The sequence below is a fragment of the Bos mutus genome, chromosome 17 (assembly GCF_027580195.1).
Source record: "Bos mutus isolate GX-2022 chromosome 17, NWIPB_WYAK_1.1, whole genome shotgun sequence".
NCBI classification, from domain to species: Eukaryota; Metazoa; Chordata; class Mammalia; order Artiodactyla; family Bovidae; genus Bos; species Bos mutus.
In genome coordinates, this window is record NC_091633.1 from 54122663 (window position 1) to 54148538 (window position 25876).

Sequence of the window (25876 nt, forward strand, 5' to 3'; positions counted from 1 at the left end):
AAGAAAACAAAAAAGAAATCCTTACACTCTTGGATGAGGTAGAATTCTTAAAACAACAAAAGCATGATCTACAAAAGAAAAATTGGGAAATTAAAACTTTGGTGCTTCAAAAGACTCCAATTAAAAAGAAGAGAAAGAGAGAGAGAGAAAAGCCACAGACTAGGAGAAAATATTTGTAAATCATGTATCTAAGAAAGGACTTGCATCCAGAATGTTATTAAAAACTCTTTCAAGTCAATAATAATACAACAATGGGCAAAAGACGTGAATGGCTTTTTCCACCTAAATGGATATATGAATACCATATGAAAAAATGCTTAACACCTTGCATCTTTAGGAAAAATGCTATTTAAAATCACAAAGAGTTAAACATTTCATAGTACAATGGCTATAACAAAAAGGACAATAACAAGTGTTGGCAAAGGTGTGAAAAAATTTTAACTCTTGTACACTGCTGATAGGAATATAAAATGTAAGGCCACTTTCAAAAACAGTTTGGCAGTTTCTCAAAAAGTTAGATGACCCAGAAATTCTATTCCTAGGCATCTATCCAAGAGAATGAAACCATATGTCCACACTAAAGACTTAAACTTTCAAGCTTCATTATTTCTAACAGTCAAAAACTGGAAACAATCCAAATGCCCATCAACTGGTCAACAGATAAACAAAATATGGTATATCCATACATCAAAATACTATTCAGCAATAAAAAGAAACAAAATATTGATGCATGCTACAATATGGATGAATCCTCAAAACATGTTAAGAAGCCAGAAGAAAAAGACTACATATTCTATGTTTCCATTTACATGAAATATCCAGAAAAGGAAAATCTATAGAAACAAAATACAGATCAGTAGTCGACTGGGGCCAGGAGTGAGAATAAGGGTTAATTGCAAAAAGACTAGAAAGAATTTTTAGAAGTAATAAAATGTTCTAAAATTGGCTTGTGGTGATAATTTAACAACTCAATATATTTACTAACGAATTATTAAATTTTGCATCCAGAATTAATTTGGGGTATTAAATAACTCAAAAAACTAATTTTTTAAAAAACTGTATATACTCAGGAGAAATGAAAACATATCCACACAAAAATTTGTACAAAAATGTACATTGCAGCATTACTTGTAATAGCTAAAAAGTAGAAACTCTAATGTTCATCAACTAATCAATGGATAAATAATATGTGGTATATCCATCCATACAATGGAATATTATTCAGCAATAAAAATGAAATGACACATGCTACAACATGAATGAACTCTGAAAGCATTATGCTAAGTCAAAGAAAGCAGTTATGAAAGATTACACACTGTAAGATTCCATTATGCAATTTGTCCAGAATAGAGACAGAAGGTAATTAGTGCTTGCCTAAGGCTGAGGGTTTTGGAGGAAAATGGAGAGTAACAGTTGATGGGTATGAGGTTCCTTTTTGGGGATAATGAAAATGTTTTAAAATTGATTATGGTGATAGTTCCACAACTCTGTGAATATATTAAAAACCACTGAACTGTACGCTTTAAATTGGTGAATTGAATGGTAAGTTAATTATATCTCAATAAAGCTGTTACTATCATCAACGACAATAAACCTTAGTGTACAATCTGTGAGCAAGTAAAGCCATCAACACTGATAAGGGCCTACCACAGCCACAGTTCCAATCTATCTACTTAGGATATAAAAATCTCAAAGTTACAAATTCTTTCCAACCTACTGTGATTATTTTGTAAATGAGTATATATGTCTGAATGGAAAAGTAATGATTTAACAAAGCAATTAGTTCAAGTCACTAAGTTCAAAAAAATACTGACATTAAACTGTCCAATTTCAAATGCCCAAGATATATGAATTTTCTACTTCATGTTTTTAGAAGATATCTCAGTAATATTCATATAAACTCACTTTGTAAACTATTACATCATATTTAAACCTTATTCCTAAACCCCTTTAAATGTAATTAGCTTCCAGTCTTATATAAAGTCATACTACCTTCTGAAGAAAAGAAGAAATTCTGAAACTCAAATATCCAATCCTATCTTGGTAAAGAAGACATTATTCTGTGCATTCTGGCACTATTCTGTGACCACAGCACTAGACAAAGTGCATAATTTACCTCACGATACAGACTCACAGTTAAAAAGAAAGGCAAATCTGATTACTAAACACCAGATTACTGTTCTATCATCACTGGATTAAAATTTAAACCACACAGTTGAAATAAATGTTGATGAACACAAGATAGGGGGTGAAATTCATAGTTGTACAATAAAGTGTTCACCTCTTCTTTCATGAAGTACGATGAACTTAAAGGCTATTCTGCAGCGTAGCTAGCTCCTACAAAAAAAGAGCCCAGGATGCTGGCACATGAGAAACGTTAGAAACTATTCAATCTAGATTACTCTTGGGGTAATGGAGTATTTTCTCTGTCCTCTATTGACATGGAATAAAAATGCTCAAGTAGAGAAGGGACTCGGCTGCCTAGCTCGCAAAGCTGCTCAGGCAGTCAGTTCCAGCCCTAGCCAAGCCTTCACCGTCCTCTTGCCGCGTTCCCCCCACCCTCCAATACCCAGGAACACGGTCCCGGAGGGCCAGCTTCGCGAAGAGAGGCTCCATAAGGCGGTCACTGGACGCGCGTGTTACAGAGCCCGTTTTTGTTTTGTTTAAAAAACAGATTCCTGTCAGAGCCCAGCCTCCCCACTCCCGCGGGAACAGGGGGAAGTGGCAGCAGGGGGCCGGTGTGGAGTGAGAGAATAAAAGAATGACCGAGTACAACCTGCCGTGCCAGCTAGCAGCAGAGGGCAGGAAAGGTAAGAGGCGGCTAGGAGGCCCGACGGCGGAGGAAACTGCTCTCCAGCCGTCCACGCCACCCCACGCGGCCGCAGCCGCCCAGGTCCCGCCCCGGGCTCGCCGCCCTGCCCCGGCGCCGGCCGCCGCCTCCCGCCTTACCCGACCCTCCCAGGACGCGTTTCCTCTAGGGCCGGACCCCCGCCCTGGCCTCCTCTCGGAATAAGGCGGGTCAGTTCAGTCCGCTTCTCGGCAGAGGTGACTCGCGCGGCGATGTAAACACAGCGAGACCAGCTGCGCGCGGCCCATCCCCCCCGCCGGGGTCTGTAACCTCTTCCCTCAGCCCTGCTCCGCGCCCCGCGCTCCTCGCGGGCGGGCGCGCCGCGCGCCTTCCCCTTTCTCCAAGTCCAGCTCCCCAACCGTTGCCCCGGGGCACTCAGCCCCCTTTCCCAGCTCCCGGCCGGTGTCACCGCTACAGCCTCCGGAAACCCTCCGCAAACCCCGGAGCAAACAACACAGGCGCCGGGCGGGGGCGCGGAGGGAGGCGGTGGCACTCGGGACGGCAAGGCTTTCTCGCCGCACCCTCCGCGCTCCCTCCCTCCCACCAGCCTCGGCGGCCCGCGCTCTTACCTGCTCTCGGCGTCGCTCAGGAAGACCGCCGCGTCGCTTTCCCTCCCGGCAGGGCCGCGGACTAGCCGCCGCCGCCGCCGCCGTTGGCCAGGCGTCCGGAGGGAGCCGGGGCCTCCCCGGCTGCCCGAGCCGCTCCACTGGGAGAGGAGGAGACAAAACAGCGGCGCGCCGCCCCGCGCAGAGCCCCCCGCCCGCGCCGCCCCACCGACCCCCCAACCGCCGAGGCGACGGCGGCGACACTGAGCCCGGCGCGGGGAGCAATGGTGGCCCCCGCCCTCCACCCCCCGCCTCGGCTCCTCCCCCTCGGCCTCCTGCCGCCGCCACCAGGACACTCGAGTCCGCCTCCCCCACCCCGCCCGCTCAGAGCGCTCCTCCCCTCCCCACGCGGCGGCGGGGAGGGGGGGTACGGCGGCACCGCCAGTCACCGCCGCGCCTGTCAAACCCGGGCCGGCTATTTATACCCCGCGGGGCCCCGCCGCCCTCGACCCGCACCAGCCCGCCCAACATGCTTCCGTGGCCGTCTCGAATCTCGCCCGCCCTGTAGCCCCCCAACTTCTCAAACCCGCCTTCTCAGGTAAAGACTCTCGCCACTTGTCCCGCTTCCTGCTCGGCGCTTCGCCAGCCTGTTCCCGACTCTGACCAGGGCCCGGGACTGGCGCGGGGGCTCCCAAACGCGGGCCGGCGCGTGGGGGACAGCGGGGCCGCGCGTGCACCTGCAGCGGCCGCCGGCCCGGACCGCACTCACACACCCTTGCCCCTCTCTGAGGGCCCCCGCGGGCCCGGGCTGTCACCCCATCCCCAAGTTCTGGACTCCCGCCCTTCTCCAGGGACGGCTCGGCCCTCGGGCAGCCTGACAGTCACTGAGGGTTGGAGGTTGTGAAAACTCCTAGCCCGGGTCTCTGGCATCTCCACTCCCAAGCCAGGACTAAGTGGAAGGCGGGGGCGCGGGCGGGCAGGAGCGCGCCGCCGGCCCCGCCCCCGGTGCCTCCCCGGCCAGTGACCATCGTGGAGCCACGCCCCTCCCTGCCCGCGCCCCTCCGCGCAGCCCGCTCCTCCTCCTCCCGCTAGCCTGCAAACGTCCGGCCTTGTACCCTGCGGACCCCGCCCCATTCCCAGAAATTACCACCCGCCCAACGGCCGGGCCGCGCGACGGTTGGTGCCCGCGTTTGCTGACGGGCGGGCGGCTGGGCTCAGCGCGCAGCTGCGGAGCGCGCCGGGCCGTCCCCTGGCTCTGGCCCCGGGGAGCTGCGGGTGTCCGCACCGAGCCATTGTCGCTCCTCGCTAGGTCGGCGACGGACGGACAAGTAACTGAAGTCCGAGGATTGTCGGTGCGGAAATGCGGGAGAGTGTTGATGCGGGAGTATTTGAGTGCCTGCGAATTCGAAAGAAATGAAAACCCAGTTGTAGCTGCAAGCTTCTGGTTTCCCCCGTTTCACACAAAGAGGAATCTCTGAGCAGGGCACTCACGCGCCTCCAAGTACACAAAAGCCAATGACACGGTGCCCAGGGTTGTCCTGCGTTTGTAGCGCCTCATTAATGATCTTTCTTACGCACAGTTATGCATATAAACGCCTCAACGTATTCCCCCACCAACACACTTGGCCGCCGCCGCATTTTCTTGTATTTATTCAACAAAGAACCGAGACTGTCCCAGTGCGCATGGGGACCGATTCTGGTCCCCTCCCGGGCTCCTGCAGCCGCACTCCGATGGACCCGTCACAGTGTTCAGCAGGTTCGTTTCCCGGCTCCAGTCTTACTCTTTTTGAGGCTCTACCGTCAGTCCTGAACGAGGGAAAAACCCTGAGGATTATAAGAGATAGCTGTTCTTGAAAGTAACGTGGGAACCGTGGAAATAACGCTACAGTAAGGCTCAAACTTCAAAGAATCGCAGAAGGCCCTCTGATAGAAGTCTCTGAAGAGCGAGGAATTTAATGATCTTCTCTTTTTTAAAGCTAATAATGCCTGTATATTTACTGGGAAGCCAAGAGGGTTGTGAGGGGATTCTTTCCTATCTGAAAAAGCAACTCTGGGTACTTTTTTCTTAAGAGATTTTTGCTTTTAAACATAGGGGAAATCTGTATAGCAAATAGGGTCAAAGAGATCCTCTAAACTCTGATGAAGTTCTATAGATTCCTGAGTTTTAAAACATAGCGACTCTTGCCACTTTTCTAAATTAAAGAATTTATAAAGCCCATTCAAGTCTTCCTTTGTGGCTCAGCTGGTAAAGAATCTGCCTGCAATGCTGGAGACCTGGGTTCGATCCCTGGGTTGGGAAGATCACCTGGAGAAGGCTACCCACTCCAGTATTCTGGCCTGGAGAATTCCATGGACTATATAGTCCATGGGGTTGCAAAGAGTCAGACACGACTGAGCGACTTTCCCTATAACATTCAAATCTTTCATACCCATTAAACAGGATACTATAAACAGCATCCTTTCTAGGACGGTATTTCTAATGCCCTATTTTCTGTAAAATAGCCTATCACTTAAGGGAACTGTAAAGAATTGGCCTGCAGTGCAGGAGACTCAGGTTCATTCCTTGGGTTGGTGAGATTCCCTGGAGTAGGAAATGGCAACCCACTCTAGTATTCTTGCCTGGAAAATCCCATGGACAGAGGAGCCCGGCGGGCTACAGTCCATGAGGTTACAAAGAATTGGATAGGACTTAAGCGCCTGAGCATAAGTTCACTATTGTCCATTTTTTATATTTGTAAGGAATTAATATTCAGTACTACTGTATCTCCATGACCGTAACATGGCATATTAAGGAGTATGCAACAAGCCCTGATTTCTAAGTTAGGAACAGATTTGGTCTGTATATATAGAGACCAAATATTAATAAGATTATATGTATGTTGCTGCTGCTGCTGCTGCTAAGTCACTTCAGTCGTGTCCGATTCTGTGCGACCCCATAGACAGCAGCCCACCAGGCTCCCCCATCCCTGGGATTCTCCAGGCAAGAACACTGGAGTGGGTTGCCATTTCCTTCTCCAATGCATGAAAGTGAAAAGTGAAAGTGAAGTCGCTCAGTCGTGTCCGACTCCTAGCGACCCTGTGGACTGCAGCCTACCAGGCTCCTTGGTCCATGGGATTTTCCAGGCAAGAGTACTGTAGTGGGTTGCCATATGTATATTAGGTAGAATAATTTTGTACTTTTCTCTCTTTCCCTTTTGTTTTCACTAAGAAAATCTCTTTTTAAGATCATCTTAGACTACTCAGCCTGTCTTTAATATGATAGGCAAAATAAGAGAAGAGGATATCATCACTTTTATATCAGAATGTTAAATGGAAGAAGGACCCCTTAGCACCTGTTTTAAGGGTGGAAGTGGTAATCAACATGAGGAATGAAGGACAAGACTAAATTCTCCAAGTGGTAGCCTGTAAATAATTTGTCCCTCCCAAATTGAAAATTCTCTATTTCGGGCAAATCCTTCAGCACTGTGAGTTATAGTTGATTAAATAAGGCTCTATTCCCTTTCAAAGTGAGTAATCCAAGAGAACAAAGGAAGGCCATGCTGCCTTTTTTAACCAGTATTCTACTGGTCATACAGACCACTCCTAACTCAACGTGGGATGGCACTACACAAGGACATAACACCAGAAGATGAACATCACTAGGGCCATGTTGGAAGCTGGGTATCACAAGGCCCTGACACAGTAGTGAATTTTGAGTGACTGACATAGGTTTTTAACTTGTTGGATTCCCTCATTGCAGCTGGGCAAATCACAGGTTACCAGCAACTATGTAAACTTTATAAAACAGCCAGAAAAATGTCTTCTTTTGTCTCTTTAAAGAGTAAGGGGTTCTGGGCAACTGTCCAGTTATACTATGGTGTTAACCTACCTTGTTGGTGAGTTACTGTATCCATCCCTTCCACCACCCCTTTCTGGGTGTCTCCAAAGATAATTATTCATAACTCCCCCATATTCTGTGTCTGCAAAGAAACCCAATCCCCAAACTCATGTTTTGTTTTAGATACCATCTTGCCTTTTATAAGTCAGAATCACTTAAACATTGTATGTTTATCAAGTTATAATAGGCCTGCCTGAGAGAATGATGAAAACCAAAATAATTTTGGAGGCACATGTAAAGTTTCCATAATCCAATGAAAGAGTTCTTAAGAATGAAATTTGTACCATCAAATGCAACCAGATAAGCAGAAAGTATAAAGATTTTAATATAGAATGGATGCCAAATCCTCATGAGTTGCATGTGTAATTTTACCATGTAATGTTTTCTTGTAAAATAAGTACTTAAAGTCGTTTCATAATTTGAGTTCTTGATATACTTACAAAGTAGTCTTTACTTTAAAATAGTGCTTTAGTTGGAAGCATTGTATTTATTCTAACCACATATAAATTACTTTCAAAGAATATCTTATTATTTTTTTAAAATATTTGAAGTATTTAGCATGGATTACACTTTATTCAGGGATCAAGACCATCCCCATGGAAAAGAAATGCAAAAAAGCAGAATGGCTGTCTGGGGAGGACTTACAAATAGCTGTGAAAAGAAAAGAAGCAAAAAGCAAAGGAGAAAAGGAAAGATATACGCATCTGAATGCAGAGTTCCAAAGAATAGCAAGGAGAGATAAGAAAGCCTTCCTCAGCGATCAATGCAAAGAAATAGAGGAAAACAACAGAATGGGAAAGACTAGAGATCTCTTCAAGAAAATTAGAGATACCAATGGAACATTTCATGCAAAGATGGGCTCAATAAAGGACAGAAATGGTACGGACCTAACAGAAGCAGAAGACATTAAGAGGCGGCAAGAATACACAGAAGAACTGTACAAAAAAGATCTTCACTACCAAGATAATCATGATGGTGTGATCACTGACCTAGAGCCAGACATCCTGGAATGTGAAGTCAAGTGGGCCTTAGAAAGCATCACTATGAACAAAGCTAGTGGAGGTGATGGAATTCCAGTGGAGCTATTCCAAATCCTGAAAGATGATGCTATGAAAATGCTACACTCAATATGCCAGCAAATTTGGAAAACTCAGCAGTGGCCACAGGACTGGAAAAGGTCAGTTTTCATTCCAATCCCAAAGAAAGGCAATGCCAAAGAATGCTCAAACTACCGCACAATTGCACTCATCTCACACGCTAGTAAAGTAATGCTCAAAATTCCCCAAGCCAGGCTTCAGCAGTACATGAACTGTGAACTTCCTGATGTTCAAGCTGGTTTTAGAAAAGGCAGAGGAACCAGAGATCAAATTGCCAACATCTGCTGGATCATCGAAAAAGCAAGAGAGTTCCAGAAAAATATCTATTTCTGCTTTATTGACTATGCCAAAGCCTTTGACTGTGTGGATCACAATAAACTGTGGAAAATTCTGAAAGAGATGGGAATGCCAGACCACCTGACCTGCCTCTTGAGAAACCTGTATGCAGGTCAGGAAGCAACAGTTAGAACTGGACATGGAACAACAGACTGGTTCCAAATAGGAAAAGGAGTACGTCAAGGCTGTATATTGTCACCCTGCTTATTTAACTTATATGCAGTGCCGGGCTGAATGAAGCATAAGCTGGAATCAAGATTGCCAGGAGAAATATCAATAACCTCAGATATGCAGATGACACCACCCTTATGGCAGAAAGTGAAGAGGAACTAAAAAGCCTCTTGATGAGAGTGAAAGAGGAGAGTGAAAAAATTGGCTTAAAGCTCAACATTCAGAAAACGAAGATCATGGCATCTGGTCCCATCATTTCATGGGAAATAGATGGGGAAACAGTAGAAACAGTGTCAGACTTTATTTTTCTGGGCTCCAAAATCACTGTAGATGGTGACTGCAGCCATGAAATTAAAAGATACGCTTACTCCTTGGAAGGAAAGTTATGACCAACCTAGATAGCATATTCAAAAGCAGAGACATTACTTTGCCAACAAAGGTCCGTCTAGTCAAGTTTTTCTGGTGGTCATGTATGGATGTGAGAGTTGGACTGTGAAGAAAGCTGAGCGCCAAAGAATTGATGGTTTTGAACTGTGGTGTTGGAGAAGATTCTTGAGAGTCCCTTGGACTGCAAGGAGATCCAACCAGTCCATTCTAAAGGAGACCAGTCCTGGGTGTTTTTTGGAAGGTCTGATGCTAAAGCTGAACTTCAATACTTTGGCCACCTGATGCGAACAGTTGACTCATTGGAAAAGACTCTGATGCTGGGAGGGATTGGAGGCAGGAGGAGAAGGAGATGACAGAGGATGAGATGGCTGGATGGCATCACCGACTTGATGGACATGAGTTTGAGTGAAGTCTGGGAGTTGGTGATGGACAGGGAGGCCTGGCATGCTGTGATTCATGGGGTCACAAAGAGTCAGACACGACTGAGTGACTGAACTGAACTGAACTGAACACTTTATTCTAATTAGGATTTCTTAACATTGTCAATGTTAAAAACAATTTTTATAAGCAGATTTTGCCTCCTTATCTTTATTATTAAATTAAATAATTCCATAGAATTCTCCAGGCAAGAATACTGAAGTGGATTGCCATTCCCTTCTCCAGGGGATCTTCCCAACCCAGGGATTGAACCCATGTCTCCTGCATTACAGGCAGTTTCTTTACTATCTGAGCCACTAAGGAAACCCATAAAATTAAAAGTTCAAGTGAAATGTATATGAAGATATTTTATTAGTGATTTAGGATTATATTTAATCTTTAAAGTTTCTGATTTAGCACTTCTCAGGTGGTGCTAGTGGTAAAGAACCTGCCTGCCAATGTAGGAGACATGAGAGACCTGGGTTCGATTCTTGAGTCAGGAAGAACCCGAGGAGTTGGAAATGGCGACCTACTCCAGTATTCTTGCCTGGAGAATCCCACGGACAGAGGAGTCTGGTGGGCTACAGTCCATAGTGTTACAAAGAGTCAGACACGACTGAAGCAAAGCAAGCAAGCAAAGTTTCTGAATGAAATTGATTTCTTAATAAAATTCAGGATAAATGCTATAGTAGTTAATTAAAACGCAAAGATAAATGTCTTCCGTGGAGAAAGATCTGAAATAAATGGCCATATCTTCAGGATGACTAGTTTTCAAGGACACTTAACTGTTTTTTTCATGCTACTAAGATAAAATGAGTTAGTAGAAATTTTTCTTTCCATTCATTTCCTGCTGCTAAGTCACTTCAGTCGTGTCCGACTCTGTGCAACCCCAGAGACGGCAGCCCACCAGGCTCCCCTGTCCCTGGGATTCTCCAGGCAAGAACACTGGAGTGGGTTGCCATTTCCTTCTCCAATGCATGAAAGTGAAAAGTGAAAGTGAAGTCGCTCAGTCGTGTCAGACTCCTAGCGACCCCCTGGACTGAAGCCTACCAGGCTCCTCCATCCATGGGATTTTCCAGGCAAGAGTACTGGACTGGGGTGCCATTGCCTTCTCCGTCCATTCATTTCCTGGAGCACCCTAAAGATTACAAAAGCATACCAAAAGCCATGTTTTTCCCATTATTTATTTACTTTCTTCTGTGGTGGTTTTTCCTACTGGTCAGCTAATCAGAAGGGGTAGCATCATATTAGCAGTAAATAACAGCAATGATTACAATAATATATTATTTTTATTATTATATATAACATATTATTATTAGATTAGATAGATATAATAATAGCAATAATATTGGCCCCTATTAGTATACATACAACTGGATACTTTGTGTTCATTAATCTTATGAATTCTGTGTAATTATCCCGTACTACAGTTCATGTTGTAGGTATGAGAGATTAAGCCACTTGTTCAAAGTTACATAGTAGAGGGACTTCCCTCTACTATGTGTTTAAGACTCTGTACTTCCATTGCAGGGAATGCAACTAAGATCCTGCATGCTGTGTGGCGAAAACATTAAAAAAATTTATAACGTTATGCAGTAGATAGTGAAGTTGGAGATTTACTCCTCCAGAGCCTGTATTCTCAACCACTAACATTGAATACACCTAAAATGCAGCCTTGTTTCAACTGTTCTTGTCCAAACATCAACGATAAAAAGTATTGCCCTCTGCTTCAGCCTTGACAGCCGCCTCCTGTCCTATTTCCCCCAAATTCGTAGGGCACTGCCCTTGCAGCCCTACTCACCTCTGTTTGGCATCCCTGTTCTGCCTAACACAGCAGGCACTGCTGCAGACAGTTGAATGTTTCTGGCTGTGTTCCCTATCTGCCTCTCCAGATACTCCCTTTTCCTCTGGTTGCCAACATCTTCTCTGTACACTGGCCTGTGGCTCTTGTATCCTGTTCTTCCTGTCTGTCTCATTGTGTCTGAGTAGACTTTCCATTATCTGCTGATGACACTGACTGCTAAGCAAAAAGAAAGAGGGAAATTTAAGGCCAGGATAAGAATCCAATCAATATGGAGGATAAAAGGTCACAGGACAACCATAATTAAAATGTGAATGCCAGACAGAAAAGAATGGAATAAATGGGAAGGGGAGAGTTCTAAAATACTGTGAATGTATATGAAAGACTGGACACTCTCATTTTGTAAAGGAGAGAGGGAAACAAAAATAGTTCTGTGGTTCAAATTAATATTCAGCTGTCTATGAATTAGTATAGTAATTGATAATATCTGTACTTAGATGTGGTCAGAATCCTGTGTGTGTGCTCAGTTGTGTTTGACTCTTTTGTGACCCCTGTGGACTGGCGCCCTGCCAGGCTCCTCTGTCCATGGAATTTTCCAGGCAAGAATACTGGAGTGGGTTGCCATTTCCTACTCCAGGGGACGTTCCCAACCCTGGGACCAAACCCGTGTCTCCTGTGTCTCCTGCATTGGCAGGCAGATTCTTTACCACTGAGCCACCTGGGAAGCCCTGGTCAGAGTCCTAAATACCAACAAAATGCTTTTGAAATTTAGCACCATCCTAATAGTGTAGATCAAATGTGTATTTTCTTTTAAGCTTTTTTTTAGTCCTCATAACAACACAATCAGGAAGGTATTATCATTTTGCAGATTATGAAACTGAGGCAACTGAAGGTGAAGAATAATTTTTCCAAGACCAGCAGCAAGTGAGTAGTGGGGCCAGGTAGGAAAACTAAGCAGACTGGCTCCAGATTCCCTGCTCTCAACACTCTGCTCAGCTTTCTCCTGCTCCTCCTCCACATCATCTCCAAGACTGAAGGCGACGGGTCGGGCAGGCTTCTCCGGATCCTGTGCTCTCCTGTGAGTTAAGGTAGGTGAAGGAGCCCAGTTCACAATTCAACAAACCTAAAAGGGCTTACATTCTGCTAGAGAATTCCAGGATCCACTTACAATGTCTGCATTGTTATTTGGTTGCCTGAATGGAGAAAGAAAATTAAAATATACTCTCTTTTTTAATTAACTACTTGATATGCCAATAAAATAATTTTCCTACATTCATTGGTTACATACTCTCTTCTTTCTTCATATGATGATTTTGCAATATTAGTTTCATGGAAAGAATAGAAAGATCATTTTTTTCCTCTAGCTTAGAATATTAAAATTTGGTTTTTATTACTGATGCTTTAGAAATGTTTCTGTTAGCCTTATAACTTATTATTGATAATATATACATTTTAGGAAAGTTTTCAATTTGCAGGAATTTCTATCATATTTCTTTCATATAGAAGTAAGATTTTAGTTTATTCCAGTTTTCTTACGCTGTTACTAATCTTAGATATTCTTTGACTTTGAAAACAGTAGTAGAAAGCTGGTATGTTAAGGATGGATAAACAGAAAGGTCTTACTGTATAGCACAAGAAACTATATTCAATATCCTGTATTCATAATGGAAAAGAATATGAAAAATAATATATATGTGTACAAGTTAGTCACTTTGCTGTACAGCAGAAATTAGTTCAACATTTTAAATCAAATATAGTTAAGTAAAATTTTTTTTAAATGCCTCTTAGACAAAAAAAAATTAGTTGCTATTTGATGTTCAGAGAGTAGTGATGATAAATCGTGTTATCTCTATGGATGTCACTTTTTAATGTCAAATCAGCCATGTACTTACATATTTTACCAATTTATTCCTATGAGTCATTCCTGTCAACTCTGGTATGATTCAAAACTTCCTCATTACTTATTTTCAAATTTATCTTTTCCTTTGAATGTTTGCTTTGATATGTTTTGAAATTATGATCTCGAATTTCTATTTTTGATGTAAGCATCATCTTTATCACTTTCGTCTCATAGTCCTTTAATTTTTATCTAAATAAATATATTTATCTAAAATAGACAAATTCAATAATTTTCAAATTTAAATTTTAAAATGATAAGAAGGTACTCTTCATATCTATTCAAATCAGGAATCTAGTTCTTATTTATTCTCTTGAAATATTCCAAAATGCCTTTTCAAATTATAGTAAAATGCACATTCAAACCTTATTAATCTTTTGAATAAATGTTTTACCACTCGTTTGTATATGAGTTTCTCTTCTGAATCTTCATAATACATATTTTTAGAATCCTCAGCTTATCATTGTACCTATGTTGCAAGGCTTGAACAGTTTGACAGTGGAGAAAGTATCCTATTATATGGAGAGTCTAAAGTGAAATAAGTTGGCATGTGTGTTTAAATGTTCCATCTAAGGATTAGTGATGGTTCATCTGACACATGAACCTGAAAAAAGAACATATAACTGTAGCAAAATACCGAAGTAGTCTGCAGCTTCAGGTAAGGTGTGGAGGCAGATTTCCAATGCTCTCCCAAGAGAAAAAACAGCCAGAAATGGCTGGCGCAGACTACAGGAATGAGTGAGTAGAGAAGGAAGACAGATCTGAACCAACTTTGGTTGAAAAGTCTTACTTTAACAAATTTTACAAAACACTCGACCATGTGAGATGTTGGTGGGACTCATTCCAGGTTCTCCTTAGGAGTCAATTAAGAAGCACTGAACTTAAAGTTTATTAACCTTGGGCCCAGCTGTCCACCTGCCCCAAAGTTCTCCAAAAGTGCCAGTTCCCTTATAACACTCTCCTTTTCAGCTTAGGCTACATCAAGTTGGTTTCCATTTTTGCAAACCAAAATATTTCCTACAAGACTCTATTCTGTTTTTCCCAGATTATTGCATTAAACCTGTAACTAGTATGCTTAATACTATTCCCAATTCCAATTGATTTTATACATCCCTGCCAGATAAATCTCCCTATAGCATAGTCCTGATGATGTCGTTGCTCAGAACCTCTGAGTACAAACTCCTCAACTTGGCATTGAGGGTGGTGAGGTTCAGAACACACTGTCCCAAAATATGGCACCTTGGTGTACTGAATATTTTAAACTGAAGGAGTTTGATTAAATAGGAGAAGCAAGGTCACTCTGACTCTTCTTCCCCCACCCCTTCTTTCCTGAAACAGACCCTAAAACTCTCCTGTGAAATGTGACCTCTCTGTCCCCAGGAAGGGAGCATCCTTATCTCCAAAGACAAAGGGACGCCAAGAGGAATGATAACCAGAGGCCTTGCTAACTTCCCCCTAGTTTCTTACAGTCACCTCCCACTCCTTAACTGAACATACTCCTCAACTGTCCACTCTTCATCCGAAAGTGAAATTGTTAGTCACTCAGTCCTGTCCAGTTCTTTGTGACCCCATGAATTGCAGCCTGCCAGGCTCCTCTGTCCATGGGATTTCCCAGGCAAGAATACTGGAGTGGGTAGCTCTTCCCTTCTCTGGGGGATCTTCCCAACCCAGGGATCAAACCCAAGTCCCCTGCCTTGCAGGTAGTTTTTTTACTGTCTGAGCCACCAGGGAACATAGCCTAAAAGGCCACTGGTCTGTTTCTTTGGGTCTTCATTTCTGTATGAAAACTCTCATGTCCTGTAAAATTTATATTAAATAAGTGTGTATGATTTTCCCCTGTCAATCTTGCTTTGTCGGTTTACTTCTCAGACCCAGCCAGGTACCCTAAGAGGGTAGAGGAAAACTTCCCTCCCCTACAGGGGCCTCTGTATAAGAACCTATGGCATGTCTCCAGGCCAACTTCCCACCACCTCCCTTGGTGGAGGCATGGCCCAGGCAGCATCAGGCCGCTCAGGAACCCACCCTGAACTTTCCCACCCCTCTGCCTTCACTCAGGATCCTCCTCTACACTTTACTTCTCTCCTGCTCTGGCTGCCAGAGCTACAGATCCTTCAGGGTCTGCCTCAAATATCCTCTCAATTTATGAAGTTTTTCATGAGTTCACAACAAATCTCTATTCCCCTAGGTAAATAGGATTTTTGCCCCACTTTGACTCACTGTAGCTTTTGTCGGTTCTTAACTCCTCAATTATGCAGTATTTGTCCTTAGTTTATTGTCACTGTATACAGCAGTCTTACATCTTGTATGCATGCTCAGCCACTTCAGTACTGTCCGACTCTGGGACTCTATGGATGGCAGCCCACCAGGATCCTCTGTCCATGGGGGGATTCTCCAGGCAAGAATACTGAAGTGGGTTGCCATACCCTCCTCCAGGGGATCTTCCAGACCTAGAGACTGAGCTTGGGTCTCCTGCATTGCAGGCAGATTCTTTCTCTCTGAGCCACTGAGGAAGCCCACCTTACATCTTACTCAGGAGAGTTAGGCTCCAAAGTCAGTGAGCAAGGACAAAAAAAGTTAGAGTGCCAAAAATCTCTCAAAATTTCCTAAGAAGGTGACAATTTAAGATTAATAACTGTTCTCCTGAGATCAACAGCACTCTCTTTCAGCATAATTGAAAGACATCCACGGCTGCACCCCAGCCGAGATGAGTTGCCCTGAAAGGAAGAACCCTGCTACATGCGCTGTGGGTGTTAGTCACTCAGTCGTGTCCAACTCTTTGCGACCCCATGAACTGTAGCCCGTCAGGCTTCTCTGTCCATGGGATTCTCCAGGCAAGAATACTGGAGTGGGTAGCCATTCTCTTCTCAGGGTATCTTCCTGACCCAGGGATGGAACCTGGGGCTTCTGCACTGCAGACAGATTCTGTCTGAGCCACCAGGGATCACCTTTGGCTTGGCGAAATGTCCATGCTGTGAGAGTCACAGAAGCCCAGCAGAACAATTCTTCATCTCCCATAACGCACTCCCTCCAAAGCGAGTGACAACTGAGTAGAAGAAGAGAGACTACCCTTCCCATTTAAATTCCGTTAGCCTCAGTTGCTATGGTTGAATTCATGTAAATTTAATGCACCCGTGATAGATTTTGATTCCTGGCTCCACCCCTTTCTAATATGTAACTGTTGTAGGAAAGGGGACCCCTTCCAGGGCCCGAAACTGGACTCTTGTCTAACACTCGGAAATGAATTGTCCGAGGAGACACATGTGCTGATAAAGCAAGAGATTTTATTGGGAAAGGGCACCCGAGTGGAGAGCAGGAGGGTAAGGGAACCCAGGAGAACTGCTCTGTCACATGGCTTGCAGTCTCAGGTTTTATGGTGATGGGATTAGTTCCCCGGTTGTCCTTAGCCAATCATTCTGACTCAAGTCCTTCCTGGTGGTGCACGCCTTGTTCATCCAAGATGGATGCCAGAGAGAAGGATTCTGGGAGGTGGTCGGACAGGTGGTGTCTCCTTTTGACCTTTCCCGAACTCTTCTGGTTGGTGGAGGCGTATTAGTTCCCTGTTCCTTACCAGGACCTCCTATTGTAAAACAACTCATGCAAATGGTAACTGTGGTGCCTGGCCAGGGTGAGTGGTTTCAATCAGTGTGCTTCACCTAACATAACCATGGCCATGTTATTTAATCACTTTCTCTACACCTCTGTTTACACCTGCAAAAAGGGACAGTATTAAGGCCTAATTAAATTAATGAACTTGTAACGGTTAAATTAGTTAACTTGTAAAATAATACTATTTACCTTCTAGGCTGTAAATGAAAATTAGATGAGCTAATATATGTAAAGCACTTAGGAAAGTCTTGGCATGTGTTAGTGCTCAATAAATATTACCTATTTTAAAAATTTTTTAAAAATTTTACTGAATGTTGGCTTAGGATGTTGTGTTTAATTTCTGCTGTACAACAGAGTGACTCAGTTATACATATATATTCTTTTTCATATTCTTTCCCAATATGGTTCATCAGAGGTCACTGCCTATAGTTCCCTGTGCTATACAGTAGGACCTTGGTGCTTATCCATCCTATATATACTAGTTTGCATCTGCTAATCCCTATCTCCCCATCCTCCTCTCCTCTCCTCACCTCCCCCTGGCAACCACAAGTCTATTCTCTGAAATATTACCTATTATTATTATTTATCTCTCTTTCTTTTCCTACTTGTAAAAGTTTTAGATGAGAAGCACTTAGAAGGGTGCCTATGATAGAACAAATACTCCATAAAGATTAGCTATTATTATTATTATCATTTCACTACTATGGCCTCCCTATTGAAAGTTTCCTAGGGACAGGAACATTATCTTACACAACTTTATGTCCTTGCAGTGACTCAAAATAGTGCCTGGTACTTATGAGTCACTCAAAAAATAGTTGAAAATCAGATAATGTTGCCCCCTTCCAAATTACTGAGTTAACATTGATTTGATTTTTACAGGTTCATAAAGAAATAAAATAAATGTATATTCATGAATGCCCGAATAACTTTTCTACACTCTTAAACTGTCTTTACCATTTTCGGCAAAGTTCTTCATTGTAAGAACTCCCCCAGGTGGCGCTGAATAACTTCCTGAATAAGGAGTTATTCAAGTACCAGAGTTGGAATGTGAATTACTTGGGGGTAAATGTTGACTTTGGCTTCTCTGAGTTTTACTAAGGACATTTGTACTGTAAAAGCTGATCTTTAAAGCTCATAATTCACCATCTGTGGTTTGAAACCACCTTGGAAATGATGCCAGGACATCAAGAAATATATAATCATGTGTTTGTAACTGATTACAAATCTTTTTGTATCTTAGATCTCCTGTCTTTTAAATAAAGATAATAATATCAACTGACTTCAAAAACGTGACAAATAATAAACATGAAATTTGGAAGTTAACATTATTAGAAGACTTAGTTAAAAGACGTCATAGTCTATTAGTTAAAAGTCTCCATTGTCGATATACGTATGTGTATAACTGATTCACTTTGCTGTACAGCAGAAACTGACACAACATTGTAAATCAACTAAATTCCAATAAAAATTAATTTTAAAAATAAAATACTCCACTGTCAGTGATACATTTTTCTACACATGTACTTGTTTAGGAAGGTTTTCACTTTTTACAGCTCACATCTTTCAGAGCGACCACATGGAGAGAAAGAATGGGAGACTGTCAGACAGCAGCATCTTGAAATAACCTTTCCCATCAATGAGATGCAGAGGTGTCAGCCAGATAGAGCTCTGTTGACCCAGGTAGGTGTCAAATACTCCTCTTAGTTTAACAAATGGGAAAATGTTCTTTTCCTAGCAACTGGTGTGATCTTTTACTGAATGAGACTCTCCTCTGTTGGGAAAATTCCACGGTTAGCCTGCTTGGAAGCTGAGACCTCGGTGAGAGGAATCACTGCCCAGCCTAGAACAAGGAAGGGAAAGGGATTGCACTGGAGAGGGAGGGGGAGGAGGGGGGAGGTGAAGCTGTTGAGGGAAGATGGAAAGCTAGCCCTGCCCTCTGAGATTCATCCTTCCAGCAGTCTCACAAATCCTGGGGAAAGTTATTAACATCACAAAATACTTGTCAGATAAGGAACCGAGTGGAAACTAATGGCCATCTTTGCCTAAGGAAACCCAAGGAACCCTGAGGAAGCAAGAGCTTCCTGGGATTCACAGGACTCTCAAGGCAGGATCTAGACTCTCACAGTCTATAAATTATGAGGGTACTAGCACCAGGGTGGGGAGGCCCCAATCCCACTTGGTTTACATTAGTAGTAGTAGTAAGATAAAGGTAGCTTATTTACAAAATTAAGAATCTTTAAACAAAATTTTAAGCAAAGGGAAAATAAGAGCTAAACATTTTCGAGTACTTTTAAGTAAAACAGTAGAGCATTTTGCCTACAAAACCAGGCAGACCACCTTCACTATGAGAGCCGAAATAAATGATAAGGGAACTTCCTTTCTGTGTTAACAATTTTGAGCAAAATCTGGGAAAATACTTTAAAATGGAGATTGCTTTACTGTAACGCTTATCCAGAAGTTAGGGGTCCTCAAACAAATACTGATTTTATCCTTTCTTATCTGAAGATTTAATTTTTTAGAACAAAGTTAACCATTTTTCTTATTATAAAAATAACACATGACCATTTTAAAAATTTTAAAACACTAAGAGGATAAATCCATGCCTTTTAAAACTATAAAGTAAATTGACTTCTGCTGCTGCTGCTGCTAAGTCACTTCAGTCGTGTCCGACTGTGTGACCCCATAGACGGCAGCCCACCAGGCTCCCCCGTCCCTGGGATTCTCCAGGCAAGAACACTGGAGTGGGTTGCCATTTCCTTCTCCAATGCATGAAAGTGAAAAGGGAAAGTGAAGTCGCTCAGTTGTGTCCGACCTTCAGTGACCCCATGGACTGCAGCCTCCATGAAATGTGAAGATCATTCTTAATATGGTATGAATAGCCTGTGCTGAGAGTGAATTAGAGGTGAAGGTTGTAGAACTATCATTGTAACTTTGGGAAAAAAAGATAAAAGAAGAAAGAATTTTTCATTTCACCCATTGAATTAGCTAGGCTCCCAGTGACACATGACAGAAACTAACTTGAACCAGCTTAGCCAAATATGGCAATGAGTTTATTGGCTCACATATCCTAACCGTAGGACAGGGAAGGACAACAGGAACAAAACCTCTCACTTTCAGGATGCTCCCTCTCCATCTTTCTTCTCTACTTCTCTTGTCTGGGTTTATTCTCTCAAGTCATCTGCTACATGAGAAATACTATGGGCTTCAGGCTCACATCCTCACATATCCATGGGCCTCATAGATAGAAAGTGGACCAATGAATAACTTGAGTGCTATTTCCAGAAGAATAAAAAAAAGTTGAAAGAAAAAAATTGTTCGCTATATTCTTTGACTGTTGCCTCTCCCACCGCTAATACACATAGTCTTCTTCCCATACATACAATTCCAAAAGTGCCCTTGTCTAGCCACTAATAATCAACCAGGATCTTCATTGGAAGGACTGTTGCAGAAGCTGAAGCTCCAGTACTTTGGCCACCTGATGTGAAGAGTTGACACATTGGAAAAGACTCTGATGCTTGCTGGGAAATACTGAAGACAAAAGGAGAAGGGGCAGCAGAGGATGAGATGGTTAGATAGCATCACCGACTCAATGGACATGAGTTTGAGCAAACTCTGGGAGATAGTGGAGGACAGGGAAACCTGGTGTGGTGCAGTCCATGGGGTTGTAGAGAGTTGGACACGACTTAATGACTGAACAGCAAAGCACTATGTAGCCGCCCATATCCTTGTCCCAGCTCCAGGATCTTTATGTCAATTCATGATCAGGATGGATGAGGGTGCCTTGTTACCTTATAACTTAAACAATAAATCTAAATATCCTCAATGCAGCTAAATATACAATGGTGAAGTAAAAATAAGGTAAACATCCATTCAAAAGGAATGTTCAAAAGAAGAAAAACAGAGAAAGCAACACTCAGAGCATACACTACTTCTTCCTAGAGAGAGAGGCAAGTTTGAAGACTCAGATCATTGACTCTTGGAGGGCACAGCAAGGCTATGTGTGTATACAAATATGCTAGTTGAATGGGCAGAATTGTAAATGTATAGATAGGTTATAACTGCTGCTGTTTCCTTGTGGTAACTTTTTGAGCCCAAACTTTTGCCAGGGCTGCTTGGACATTATTGGATCCAGTGGCATTTAACTTGAATGGAGACTAGAAAAAGAAAGATGCACTGTATCAGTTCAGTTCAGTTCAGTTGCTCAGTCGTGTCCGACTCTTTGCGACCCCATGAATCACAGCACATCAGGCCTTTCTGTCCATCACGAACTCCCGGAATTCACTCAAACTCATGTCCATTGAGTCGGTGATGCCATCCAGCCATCTCATCCTGTGTTGTCCCCTTCTCCTCCTGCCCTCAATCCCTCCCAGCATCAGGGTCTTTTCCAATGGTCTAGTTGCCACCTATGCGATCTAGTTTCCTGACCAGAGATGGAATCTGGGCACCCTGGGCCTGGAATCTTAGCCACTGGACCACCAGGGGAGTCCCTAACATTGTATAATTTTAAGATGTACTAAATAACCATGTATACATATATCAAATAGTTATTTAGTACATCTTAAAATTATACAATGTTAGGGACTCCCCTGGTGGTCCAGTGGCTAAGATTCCAGGCCCAGGGGGCCCAGATTCCATCTCTGGTCAGGAAACTAGATCGCATAGGTGGCAACTAGAAATTCGGGGTGCCACAATGAGGACTGAAGATCCTGCATGCCACAACAAAGACCCAGCACAACCAAATAGATACATACATAAATAAATAAAATTATACAGGATTATATGTGTGCTGCAGTCAGTGGGGTCCCCAAGAGTTGGACACGACTGGGCAACTGAACAGCAACAATATATGTCAATGATATTTCAGTAAAACTGGGAAAAAATAACAAATTTTTAAAAAGAAAAGGGAGGGAGGGAGGGAGGGAGGAAAGACCTGCAAAAGGAAAAGAAGCATTTGCTATCTTTTGTGATAGACATTTACACCTTATTGTTTCACTGAATGTGGGATTTAAGCAAATAGATCTGAGTGGAAGGTAAAGAAACTCCTAAAGGGAGAGTAGGATGTCCTTCTTTTTTTTTTTTTTTGAGGGGAATTTTTAGCGAAAATAAAAAATCTTTAACTCTGTGAAGTAACAAATGTAAGAATGAATAGTGAGAAAGAAAGTAAATCCATGAACTAGCCAGTATCTAAAGAACATCCTTTTTTTTTTTAAAAAAAAAGGAGCCATGTTAAAATGGCAGCAAAGACAAACAGATGAACATTTGGTTTTTTAGTTAACCTTTTTGGTATTTAGATGTTGGTTATTTTAAGCCAACTGAGACAGTAGGAGACCATATTTAACCCAGGGATCCCACCTGTGGAATAACTATGGGAGAAGAATCTGATGCTGACCTGAGTTTGTATCCAAAATAAAGGATTGGGGTTGGGGTGGAGGAAGCAGTTACCAAAGTGTCCTCAGTAAACAAGCATGCTAAATAATTTCTTATTTTACTTCACTATTATAAGTTCTGCTGTCTATGGGGTCGCACAGAGTCGGACACGACTGAAGTGACTTAGCATTATAAGTTCAAAGAATTCATAAAAACATAGTCATCTGCACAGAGCAACATGAGGCAGCAAAAATTATTCCATATGCCACAGAGCAGCTAAGCCCATGCACCACAACTATAGAGAGGGTTCAGACATATTAAAGTTTTAGAAAAGTTAAGTTAAAAAGTTTTTCCAATCAGAATCAATACCACATTCAAACACAATTCTGAATGTAAAATTGTAGATGAAATGAAAAATAGAATTTAAAAGATATGTATTTCTTGGATTGTTTATTTTATTTTGAATATCCTTTCCATTTGTATTTCATTACTTAAGAATAATAGAGGAAACCATCTCAATGAAAGAAAATTTGCAGCATTCTGTTGATCTTTATGGAGAAATGTAAGATCCATAATAGCATCATCAATATAATGAAAATATTATTATAATATTTACAAAACTAATATAAATTGCTTATAAATTTTCCCCTTGACTTCTGTGTTTAGGCTACAAAGCAGCTACTGTTCCTCACATGCCAGTCTCTTAGACTTTGCCTTTAGTGTTTTTGAGTTTTGTGTCTATGAGATTCTTAGCTGGTGGAGAAATGGCTCCTCAAGTTTGTGTTTCAAAATTGGTTTCAGGGACTTCCCTGGTGGTCCAGTGGCTAAGACTCCATGCTCCCAATGCAGAAGACCTGGGTTACATTCCTGGTCAGGGAACTAGATCCCACATGCTACAACTAAAGATCCTGCATGCCAAGACTGAGACTCAGCACAGCCAAACAAATAAAAATAAATAAGACTTCCCTGGTGGTACAGTGGATAAGAATTTGCTTGCCAATGCAGAGGACACAGGTTCTATCCCTGGTCTGGGAATATCCCACGTGCTGTGGAGCTGCTAAGCCTGTGTGCCGCTACTGAGCCCATGCTCTGGAGTCCAGGAGCTGCAGCTACTGAGGCCAGTAAGCCCTAGAGCTTTTGCTCCATAACAAGAGACCCCACTATAGTGAGAAACCTGTGCACTGCAAGGAAGAGCAGCCCCTGCTTGCAGCAACTGGCGAAAGCCCGCAGCCACAAGGGAAACCCAGCTCAGCCAAAACTTAATTAATTAATTAAAAATAGTAAATATATTTTAAGTAGTTTAATAATTTTGTTGAAAATGAAAAAAAAGATGACTTTCACAGTGAAACTTTCCTTTCTTGTTCTTAATACCCACAGGAGGGGAAACATTATGTAAACATTCTGAGTGAAAAGGATATTTGGTATTTTAAAACTGTTCAAATTATTTTAATAGTTAAGTGGTACATTTAAAAAACGTTAAATTTTAAATTATGTTTAAAATTATAGATGGCAGTGCATCTTTTAAATACATTATTAGAATTGCCACTTCACTGATCCGTAGCTTTTTTTTTTCATGACCAAGAAATAATATGTTCCAGATCTGCACTATTCGGTCTAGTAGCCACTAGCCACATGAGGCCTTTGAGCACTTTCGTTGTGGCTTGTCAAAATTGACACATGCTGTAAGTGTAAACCACTCTGGATTTCAAAGACATACCAAAACAGTAAAATAGCTCAATAATAGGTTTTTTAATTGACAACATATTGACTTGATAATATTTTGGATATATTGAGTGAAATATACTAAGACAGTTTCACCTGTTTCTTTTTTGCTTTTTTCCCATGGCTTCTGAGACACTGAAAATTGTACTCATAACTAGCATGTGTTTTTGATGGACAGTGCTGCTCTGAACAGATTTTCTTACAGCAGGTGGAGCTTGGTTAACCCTTGTCTGCACATCCCGGAAAGAGGGAGGGGAGGGACAGTGTGGGCAGTTCTCCCAGGAAAGGAAAGCTTCCAACCTAAAAAATAAGAAATTATTCTTATGATGGGATACCGGAATATTTGTCTTGAACTGTATTACTCCCAAATCTGTTCCAAAGCCATCATTTTATGAAGTTTTTCTTTTTAGGTTCAACCAGAAGGCAATGGCACCCCACTCCAGTACTCTTGCCTGGAAAATCCCATGGACCAAGGAGCCTGGTGGGCTGCAGTCCATGGGGTCGCGAAGAGTCGGACACAACTGAGCGACTTCCCTTTCACTCTTTACTTTCATGCATTGGAGAAGGAAATGGCGACCCACTCCAGTGTTCTTGCCTGGAGAATCCCAGGGACGGTGGAGCCTGGTGGGCTGCCGTCTATGGGGTCGCACAGAGTCGGACACCACTGAAGCGACTTAGCAGCAGCAGCAGCAGAGAAGTGAAATCCTTCCGTCAATAATTTACCCAAAATATTTGAAAAGGAATGTTCCAGTGTGGACAAAAAAACAGTATAGTACTTTTCCTTCTAGGATAGAACTTAATAAAATTTACAGAAATACCTCCTTGTTAATTTTTTTTTTTTAAATACTGGCAGTAAGACCAAAACTATGTGTTTCATCATCACCTGGCCTTTTTCCATGTAAACACAGGGAATACACAGACAGAATCTTTTCGATGACTTATTTCCTTTGTTCGCACATAGCATTTAGATGGAGCACACTAACTCTTCTCAGTCCTCTCAAGCCACACTCTTCTCTTCAGAGTGCTACACACAAAATCTCAAGCTGCATGCCTTGCACCAAATCCCAGTTGTTTCCCAGCATGAGAGAGAAATCACATGAATATTTACTTCCTTCCTGACTTGCAGTTGCAATTGGGTTTGATTCTGCATCCTCATTAGTCCATCGTGCCTCTCTTCTTCTGCTTCAATTTTCTCCTCCTCCCTCCTCCACGTGTTTGCCTCTGGCCAGTGCTGCCCTCTCCTCCCTCTCGCTCTCTCTTTCTCTCACATCTCTGGTGAGCGTGGTGTTGGAAGCTGTCTGACTTGGTGCCCTCTTCTGTTTAAAACTTTCAGTGCGCATCCAGACAGTTTACCTCAGTCTCAAACAAAACCAGTCCTGAAAGAACTTGAAATTATTGGGAGCAAAACTAGCAGGTTTGTGGGGCAGGTTGAAAATTTGTAGGCAGGTTGTAAATGGAAGCTTCTGAGAAATGTGGGAGTCAACAAACAAATTCAAAAGGACTTTGTTTTCATTACCTCAACAGCAGTGAGTCTGAAAATTAGTTTTGTCTCACTTTCTTTATCCAAAACTATGCCTAATAACTTTTAAATTCCCATGTTTCTGATTCAGAGAACATCAACAGCTTTAAAAGTCGCACAAAACGAAGGTTGCTTGCTTTCTCATTAGACAGGGTATATCTATCTCGCTACATTAATGCTGACATTTTTAATACTGTTTTAACAGAAGGGAATGTATGTTTAAAGCATCACCATAATGATGACTGTTCCATTGCCATCTTCTTTACCTGCTGAAGGGGCAGAGAAG

At 42.4% G+C, this 25876-nt stretch overlaps 1 protein-coding gene and 1 long non-coding RNA gene across 7 annotated transcripts in view; one reads left to right on the forward strand and one right to left on the reverse strand.

Moving 5' to 3' along the window:
• The window catches only part of ELF2 (E74 like ETS transcription factor 2), a 99295-nt gene extending 95648 nt beyond the window's left edge, over positions 1-3647 (reverse strand). For 3 of the 6 annotated variants that reach the window (XM_070386542.1, XM_070386545.1, XM_070386540.1), the window contains exon 1: positions 3418-3646. The gene's annotated coding sequence lies outside the window, so the exon portion shown is untranslated. Of the gene's footprint in view, positions 1-3417 lie in introns of all 6 variants that reach the window. The other 3 variants (XM_070386547.1, XM_070386544.1, XM_070386543.1) reach the window with 2 other exon arrangements.
• A 150-nt stretch (positions 3648-3797) lies between these two features.
• On the forward strand, positions 3798-24888 carry LOC138991498 (uncharacterized). Its single transcript, XR_011467469.1, has 4 exons — positions 3798-3991; positions 12348-12567; positions 18536-18662; positions 24482-24888. It is a non-coding gene; the product is annotated as an uncharacterized lncRNA (long non-coding RNA).
• The last annotated feature ends 988 nt before the right edge of the window (positions 24889-25876 follow it).